Source organism: Triticum aestivum, chromosome 5B, assembly GCF_018294505.1.
Source record: "Triticum aestivum cultivar Chinese Spring chromosome 5B, IWGSC CS RefSeq v2.1, whole genome shotgun sequence".
NCBI classification, from domain to species: Eukaryota; Viridiplantae; Streptophyta; class Magnoliopsida; order Poales; family Poaceae; genus Triticum; species Triticum aestivum.
In genome coordinates, this window is record NC_057807.1 from 183,338,212 (window position 1) to 183,347,413 (window position 9,202).

General features: G+C 45.2%; 1 long non-coding RNA gene across 5 annotated transcripts; it reads left to right on the forward strand.

Annotated features, from left to right (window-relative positions):
* The first annotated feature begins 2,682 nt into the window (after positions 1-2,682).
* LOC123110965 (uncharacterized) lies at positions 2,683-7,858 on the forward strand. 5 transcript variants are annotated; one of them, XR_006453912.1, is made up of 8 exons: positions 2,683-2,909; positions 3,070-3,353; positions 3,461-4,867; positions 4,965-5,004; positions 6,698-6,857; positions 6,934-7,124; positions 7,218-7,361; positions 7,493-7,854. It is a non-coding gene; the product is annotated as an uncharacterized lncRNA (long non-coding RNA). The 5 variants fall into 5 exon arrangements; XR_006453913.1 differs by having other exon boundaries at positions 3,461-4,572; positions 4,726-4,867; positions 6,934-7,858; XR_006453910.1 differs by having other exon boundaries at positions 7,218-7,855.
* The last annotated feature ends 1,344 nt before the right edge of the window (positions 7,859-9,202 follow it).

A 9,202-nucleotide genomic window follows, 5' to 3' on the forward strand; every position in this document is an offset into this window, starting at 1 on the left:
AGTCCGTATGTGTGGGGAAACAAGAGATAGGGTTGATTTCGGACCCCTTCACCAAGGGCCACGAAATTCCCCCCTCTTCCTCCATATATACAGCCCTTAGGGCACCGTTTAGACTTTGGGTTTTGTTTAGATTAAAAGTTTGCCATAGCTGCAACTTCGCGTACTTCGTTTGTGTTCAACGACCAGACAAAGGCGTCGCAGAACCCCACCTTGATCAATAAATCTTTCATCTTATATTCGCAATATCCAGATTGCAATCTCAGTTTCTTGCTTGTTCTTCGTTTGCTCGCAGGAAACAGACCCTCGTGGTCAGGTTGATCGTGCTCTGGCGTGGTCAATAACCTCTCGGAGTTGGTTTAGCGATTGCTAAGGCGCGACGTCCTCGCACGTTCGTAGTCGGATCGTCAAAGTCGACTTCCACCAAAGCGAAATCCACCATCTCATCGAAAGACGGGACACCTTTGCCTCTATCAGCGGGTCTGGGCGACGGCGGAGGACCTTGGGGCGGCAGCGTGAACTGCATGCTGGACACTACGGCCCAAAGGGGCGGCAAAACAGCGGCGTACGAGATGTTGCAGCCGCGGGGACGGCCTCAGGAGGCGACATGGACCATGTGCCGCAGCGCTACGGCGGCGACGCAACGGCGGCTCGCAAGTCAGTGCAGCCGCAGAGAGAACCATAGGGTGGCGGTGCTGCGACCCCGTTGCTCGATCTGGAGGGGCACGTTGTACTCGAGACAGTCTTTATGGGACCTGCGGAGACGTGTGCAACCGATGAGCCAGGTCGGTCACACGACGTAGATGAGGCGGATCGCGACGGCGGCCGGGTGATCAATCCGATCATGCGCGAGGTTGGGGAAGCCGCTCGGTGGAGGCGGCCTCGCGGAGGAGTGGCAGCGGAGTCCGAGATGAAGCCGACGACGATGGATGACGAGGAATGACGTGCGAACGAGCGGCTAGCGCCCGGCGCCGGGGCGGCGAGGCCCGAGCGACCAACGCAGCAACAGCGCCCTAGCTCGAGGGCCTACGAGCCCGAACCAGCCGGCAGCCGGCCCGACGTAGTCGGCGATGTGGTCGTCGAGGTAGACGATAGGATGTCCGTACAGACGCGGCGGATGCGGGTGGTGTTGGAGAGGTCCCGATCGGAGGAGGGCGGCGACGATCGGGAGGGCCAGCGTGTCGCGCGAGGCCGCCGGGTCGGGGTGGATGCGAGGTGGTCGCGCCAATGTCGAAGTAGGGCAGCGACAGCCGGCGCAAGGCGACAGGCGGGCAGCCATGTGGAAGACAGCCGCGAGGGGCCGCTTGTCGCGCGAGGCTGCCGGGTCGGTGAAGAAGCTGGCCGCTCGCGCCGGTGTTGGAGTAGAGGCACACTAGGGTCGACGGCGGCGGCGGGCGACGCAAAGCGATCTTAGATCGAAAAGCCAAAAAGAGAACACCGATCAAGATGACCGGCGGGAGAGAAAAAGCCGAAGCAAGGACTCAGGAAAAAAACTCTCTAGGAAAGCCGGTCAACACGGCCGGCTAACGTACCCTAGGTACGGGTGATGCGGCCCCCAACAGCGGTCATGAAGGCCGTCCGCCCCGGAGGCGGCGCAGAGCGAAAGCGGCGGGCAGCGGCTGGGGTTGGATCAGCTAGGCTGATACCATATTAGAAAGGATAGAGAGAGATTGATGAAATGGATGTAACTGAGCCTCGAGGGTGAGTATATATTAAGTATAAGACTTGAAGGACAAGATGCCTCTCCTAGAGATAAGGTAGGAGACATATTACAAATCTTAGACTACCAAATACATGTATAACAAATACATGTATCCCAGATGTATCTCTAACACATACATAATATTAGAGACAAACCTAAAAAATACGTATGGGTTAGAGGGACTATGGTATCCCAGCCCACCAAAGTTTAAATTCTGGTGCTCGCATTTATTACTGGATTTATTTCAGGATTTTCGGCAATGCTCATTTAGTGGGAGTAGACGTTCTCGTCGACGACGAGGTGCCTATGATGACTTCGTAAATTTCAAGATAATATGCTGGCTCAGTCTTTCGGAGGTGCTCATAGAAGTAGAATGTGCGTGTGTACGTTCATAAGGGTGAGTGTATGCGTGTGTCTATGAGCGTTTGCGTGTGTACTGTGTTAAAAAAACAAGACAAACCTAAAATAATATGGATGCCATGGTTACCTTGGAAGAAAAAAAATTATATGAAGATTTATATTCCAAAATCATCTATCTCTCCCTTCTGAAGCACATCAAACAGAACCTGTATAACATAACTATTACATACAACTATCTTATTTTTGCATTGGCAGATCCCTCAAAATCTTAGTACAGAGCTAGCAAGAAAAGATTATACACACTATATAATAATCATGATTTTGAAAAATCATAAAGTTGGTAAAACAAAAAATACGAATATATTAGGAAATATCATTAGTCAGTCATCGTACCTGGCAAGTAATCTTAAATTCATTACTTGACCATGATACACATTACAATTAGATATACCCGGCAATGTAATCTTAAATTCATTGCTTGACCATGATACACATTACAATTATAACTGAGCACCTTTCCTGCCCTCTCATGCTATTAGCGTTCCCAACCATCGTATCTGGACTCGTGGTCGTTTTTAGTGTTGGATCTTCACTTAACCCCGCCTGGGCTTTCGTTACGCGAATACGGTGCTACACAGGCTGGGCCGCTACTCCCGTGACAAAATCCCTGATCTGCTGTTAGCTGGGCCTCGAATCTTTCCTGTGTGATCAATTCATCCACGCGATCTCTCTGCATCCCCGCTCCCCTTCTTCCTTCCACTCGTGCCCTAGGCCTAATCGCCGTACTGACGATGACGGCTAGTGATGCTTTGGGTTGCTGCCACCACCCCTACTGCTCCCGGTCCCTCTGGTAGATATCACCGCAACCGCTTTTGTTCATCTTATTTTTTGACCCGTTTTCCTTAATCCTATTAGCAGTGCCACTCCATATCTCGGCCGCCGCAAAAGATTGCTAGGTTTGGAGATGGTATTTCAGGTGCTAATGTCTTTCCGATCTCAATTTTGTACAGGTTGTGTTCATCAAGGTTCCAGTCAACTGATTCAGGCAAATGTTGGGTGTTGGTACTCATCGAGCCGCCGATCTTCAATCCGATCCATTCAAGTCAAGCTTGACTGATCGATGCAGGGCGAACCAAGGCGGGCCTGACTGATTGATGCAGGGCGAAGCAAGGCCGGGCTCAATTTTTGTTGGTTCTATCGATGGCGGTAACGGCCTCGCTCGACTCTTCCTTGGCGTTGACACTTGACATGCGGTGGATTTTCACGTCCCTATGCGCCTTCCTCTAATCACTAGGTAACAATACAAAGGGTATTCCAAATTTCCATCTCTGCTCCTCTGCCACGCTTTGTTCCCCCTTTCTGAGTGTTTGTAATTTGCAACTTAATTTCTTGTTTATACAGTTTAACATGGATTGATTGGTCGAGGAGAGTATGTCAACAAGATATGATGCTAGAAACATGGAGTTCCCCAGGGAGTCAGCTCGATGTACTACAGTAACCTCGGCTGATCTTATCTTCGCAACCTCTGAATGGCTTTACGACTTGCAAATTAGGATCCCTGATTATATTGCTATGTTTTGATACATGGTTGTACCTTCCGAAACCTGTGTTGGATGCTTCGGGTGTTGTCTTCCTCAATGAGAAATCGTTCCATGCACCCGGCAACAGTGAGAACAGACTTCAGAACTTATGTTAGAACAGTCTTAACTGGAACAGAATTAACTAAACTCTTGGTCCGATATGTAATTTGTGATAAAATCTTACCTTCTTTTGGTTTTCTAACAAATGTCTTGGCTCTGTTTTGTTTGGAGCCACCCGGTAGTTCTATGCTGCTGCACAAATACATTGTGCTTTTTAGGACTGAATTTTTTTCATCGTATCAATTCTTCTGGATGATGTTCTATTTGCTCATTTTTTAAACTCATGGAATGAAAACATTTTATTCTCAACTCTAATTTTAAAACTGGATATGTTTTTTCATTACCAGAAAATATTCTGCTCTCTCATTTCCAACCAAAATATATATCTTTAGTAAGTATTTAACTTTCACCTTGCATACCTTCATGCATTTTATAAATTCGTACTGTTCCATATACTCGTATAAATTCCTGTATTAAGGTAGTCTTTAATGCGATCGATTATCTAACTTTTCTCCTGCTCTGTTTACAAGTATGCAGGGCTCATATCTGAAGTATGGTCGAAGCATTGCTGTTAGGCAAGGTGGTTAATTGTGTCCAGATTATTGATGGGTGGTTTTCATCCTTAACTGTAGCTTCACCAAAGTTGGATTGTTGCACGCTTGCAGATACGCGTAGTTTCAGTTTGGCTTGTGATATTGGTATTTTATAAAAAATAATTCCACACTTGATGTAGAAAGATCATTCCGAAATGAGCACGTTCCATGTAATCTGGGTGGCACTCAACCATATATTCTATGTACAGAACTCTCCGTTTGCACAACACTGGAACATTGGTAACATATTTTGACTCCGGTATTTCCTCTCTGGTCTGATGTACGTCATCTCAGTCTACGGAAAATAAAAGTTTACCCAAATTATTATAGAACCGATTAATTAAAATTTCCATTTGACTTCCATCTTTACCCATTGGCTTATTTTAGTGATGTTGAATATGGTTACTGCTTCCATTTTTTCTCCCATGAACAGATGAAGCTTCGATAATTTGTGAACCTGCATGCTGCTATGGTGTTCCACCAAATTGGAAATATGTTCCTACATTTCCATGGAAGTGTTTCGTGTATTTCGTATGCTTTGATTTACAATTAGCTTGGCAATTACATCAATCAGGGTGTGTTACTAAATATCTGGTTCAGTTTTCAATATATCACTATCCAACTCCAAGAATGACTTCATTTACTGTTTTCCTTTCCTTTTTATTGTTTTAGGTGCACGGACATTGAACTATAGAGAGTATGCATTTAATAGGTATATCTAAGCTTCTTTGTTCATTTCAAAATAAGTACGGAAGTTGCTTTAATGTGTATGGGTTCCAGACTTATATATTGACTAGATGTGTGTATGGGGGGTAGGTAAATTTGATGCAGTTATGCACTAACCAAGGAAACACCACAGCTCCAGCCCTCTTATCATCGTAGACATCACAAAGCAACCACCCTGTCATTATTTCGAACATTGATATTCCTTCTAATGATATTTTTTGGGAATGTTCTTCCCTTTCTGCAGTTAATGTTGGTAGTTTTCCATAGATTGAAGAGATGCCAGTTCATTTAATTTATGTGCTTATACTATTTTGCCAATTGTTCTTTCTATTTTGCGTAGCATCTCAGAAACTTCAAACTTCACTGTGTGGAGTGATCAAGTTGGAATCTGGTCTTACTTCGTGTGTTATATAGTCTTGTGCTAAACGGATGAAGTGCATTTTCATTAGATGATTTCATTTCCATTACTCATGTTGATTCGTTTTAGCATGTCCGTGTTCATACATTATATCTCAATGCTGTCTTCAAATTTGAGTGGAAATGATATTTTCAAACTTCACCCTGCAAACTCTAATCTGAATGTTGTAACAAAAGAAACAAGACTTCCCTTTACCCTTTCAATAACAAATTAGGTCAACTTGTATGCGAGCTACCTTTGAGCAAATAAGATATATGTGGTCGGTTTTGATAGAATTTTCGCTGATGCATGATTGAGGTGGTGATCATGGCTGTAGTGAGGAATGACAGAGGGCTACTTGGAGGTGGTTGCTGTAGCACGCTGTGCTATTATGACCTGGAACTATAGAATTGATGTCAAGTTTATATTTGATGTTTTTTGTTTCACTAAAGCTTGTACCAAACAATGATACTATGTTCCATAGATGGTTTTCTTCGTATTTATGGTTCTCCAAGATCTAATCTTCTCCAGCGAATATAACCGGCCATTATGCCCATCATTTTTATGCATCACAACTTAGATTGAGCAATGGCAGTACATTACATACACAACTTCTCTACTCTTCATAGTCTTACTACAAATTTTATCATGTATCTTTAGGTTTCTTTGAAAATGACTTCTATCATATCACGTGTATCTTTATGTTTCTTCGAAAGTTACTTCCTATCGTATCTCTACTACCTAAAAGAAACGTAGCGTTCCCTCTCCCTTCTGACGTCGTCTGCCGTTCGTCGAGCATTCTACTTCTCTTCGGCGTGCACATGGGCCAAGCCTAGCAAAACCGCGCCAGCCCACATGTCCCTCGCACGTTCTGCTCCCATCGACCAGGCGTGCTAGGTTTGGGTCGTCGCCAGCACCAGCGCACCCCTTGCCTCCTTTGCCGCACCTCGCCCTTCTATGTCGGACCTCGCTGCCGCAGACCTCTGGTACGGCATCACCATCTGGACCCTCCCACACCCTGCCAGCACGCCGCCAAACACCCTCCTCGCCCACACGCGGTGGCCTCTCTGATCCCACGGTTGCGCTCGCCCCTGTCCTCGCCGGCGTCGCAGCCTCAGGACAGGTAGACCCCAGCTCCACCGCCTGCGGCGACAGGTCTTTCTTCCACCGCCTTGGGCCAAGGAGACCAGCCGCCTCCTCCTCTCCTGAAGCACCACCCTGCACCAGCCTGAATGTTTGTTACTTACACTATTTTCTAATTCAATTGACTTTTTCAATGTAGATTATTGAAGCTCTTATGAAGTAGCGATTGACTAAAACCAGGGGCAAGATGAGGATTTGTTTGCTTGAACAACAGAGATTGCTTGGATTAAGTGGGGTGAAGATGTTCTTGTTGTCTATATCTGAAATGAAAAACCTGATGAAGATCCTTCTGAGGAAAGGTTCTCTTTGACTGTTTGTTCTTTGAACTCTTTTCCCGTCTCCTTATATTCATGTCTTAATTCTATTTTTGGGTAGGCGTTAGATGTGCCTCTTCTCGCACTGCACAGGGCCATCAACAGAGAAGCTAAACAAGCAACACTGCAGTAGGAAAAACAATGATACACGGCGCTCTCCCAGTGTGCGCGCCCAATATAATGTAAAAATGGTAGTAGCTTCTTGTTATTCAGAAAGTAAATGTAGACATTTGTTGTAAGATTCCAGTACAGGTAAGATTTTGAGGTGAGATAGTAGCCGTGTTATATTTATAAAACAAAGTTCTGTACTCAGTCTAATGTTTCGTGCCTCACGAATGAATTCAGGTAAAGGCAACAACTGCTAGCTGCTCTGCCGCAGGTGCAAAGACAAACTTAATCCTTTGCCGAAAACAATTGCACTACGCACTAGCACAATCACCTGTAGGCAGGGGTGAAGCCAGTAGTCAATGGGTCATCTCCATACTCCAGGTTCAGCATTAATTACTATAGATTAGTGTGGTATTGCCGAAAACAATAGTACCAAGCACGAACACAATCACCTGAGTATATTACATTGGGTATACCACTGATTACTATTTGATTAGCATCAATTTCTATAGGTTTTGAAGGCAAGAGATTCAAAGTCGGGCTGTAATCTCATTGGGGTCGTTTCTTATCATCATTGGGGACTGCATGTTTTCAACAGACCATTTTTATCTCATATCCAGTAGTTTTGATGGCAAATAGACACTGCTTTACTTTAACTTTTTTGTGTGGGCGTGTCCTTTTATTACGTTGGAACTTGGAAGTGGTATGTTGGTGTTGCATTTGTGACACTAAAAGTTGTACTTGCTAATGATACCAGGTGGTATCTTGAGAATGTGTTATTTCCTTGAAATAATCACCATTGTTTTGTCACTTGGTCTTTATCACATATTGGTATACACTAGAACATAGTAACAGGCTTGCCGATCAAAACATCTGTTGACGGCTTGTTCATCTTGTATATTACTTAAAACCAGATGGACACTGAGCCTGAATACAGAATAGTTTTTTTCATCGTTGCGAAATATTATTTTGCTTTAATCAATGTGTGTATATATATATTTTCCATGGCTGCCAAACACCCCGTCTAAATAAAACACAATCAATCTACGCATTATATTGCCAGATGCAACCCCCAAAAAAGTCGCCAAATGTGCAATTGAGGGTGGTGGAAATCTTGGACTGGGGAGGAGGAGATAATTTGATGAAGAAGAAAAAGAAGAAGAAAACAAATAAGAAAAACAAGAATAAAATGTCCATGAGAATTCTAAATGTATAAATTTGACATGATTAGTGTTGGACCACTAGAATTTTATGCTCCTTGTCCGTCTAATTTTATTATGCTCCCGATGCAACGCACGGGCAATTACCTAGTACTTATAAAAGTACCTACCATTCTATTCTAAAAATAGATGGGCGCGACAACGCGTGCCTTCGATGATCTAGTTACAATTAGATATACCCGATAACTGCCACACATGTGGTGTATCGGATAGTTGTGCCACACGTCTCGTGTGGCATGGACAGGAACCAGCCCGCACGACCGCGTCCGGGCGCGCAAAGGCACGGCCCGCACGTCCGGTGTGTGGCAACCCCGCCCGCACATCCGGGCCAGAGGACCCAGCAGCCCGCACGATCCAGCCGTCACGGCCTCTGATCGATCCCCAATCCCGACTGTCGCCATCTTCTCCCACCTCCCGAACCCCTACCTCCATCGCCGGCCTTCTCTGGTTGCCATGGCAACCAGAGCAGATCCGTAGGGCCTTCCCACCGCAAACCACACCCCTCATCTCCCCCCACCCCCTCCTCCCCCACCCCCACTCCAATAACGCCCTTCAAAGACGACCAACTAAAAGCAGGTGATTATCCCGATCTCCCTACTGCTTCTCATCCTTCTTCTGGGCAGAAAATTGCAAAATTACCGACGAAGTTGGCAACTAGATCCATCCTATAGTGGTAAAACTCTACATGGCTTGTGTGTCTTCACAGTTGCCAAGCAGAATACACTAGATCTGCCATGTACTACGCTAGAGATAACCATAAGTTCTCAGTAGATTGATGCACGTAGTTGGTGAATGAATGGATGTGTAGGAATCCATAAAAAGGGAGAGAAAATTGAGAAATTTGGAATAATGGGGGGTGTGAAAATTAATTGCCACTGGTGTCTAACGTCAATTGCCACCTATCATTGTCGTCAACTGCCACCATGTCAACTTATTGCTTGCCATCCTATTGTAGTGGCTGGTGCCATCGAATCAAACAGATAGCTAGAACCCAGATTTTAG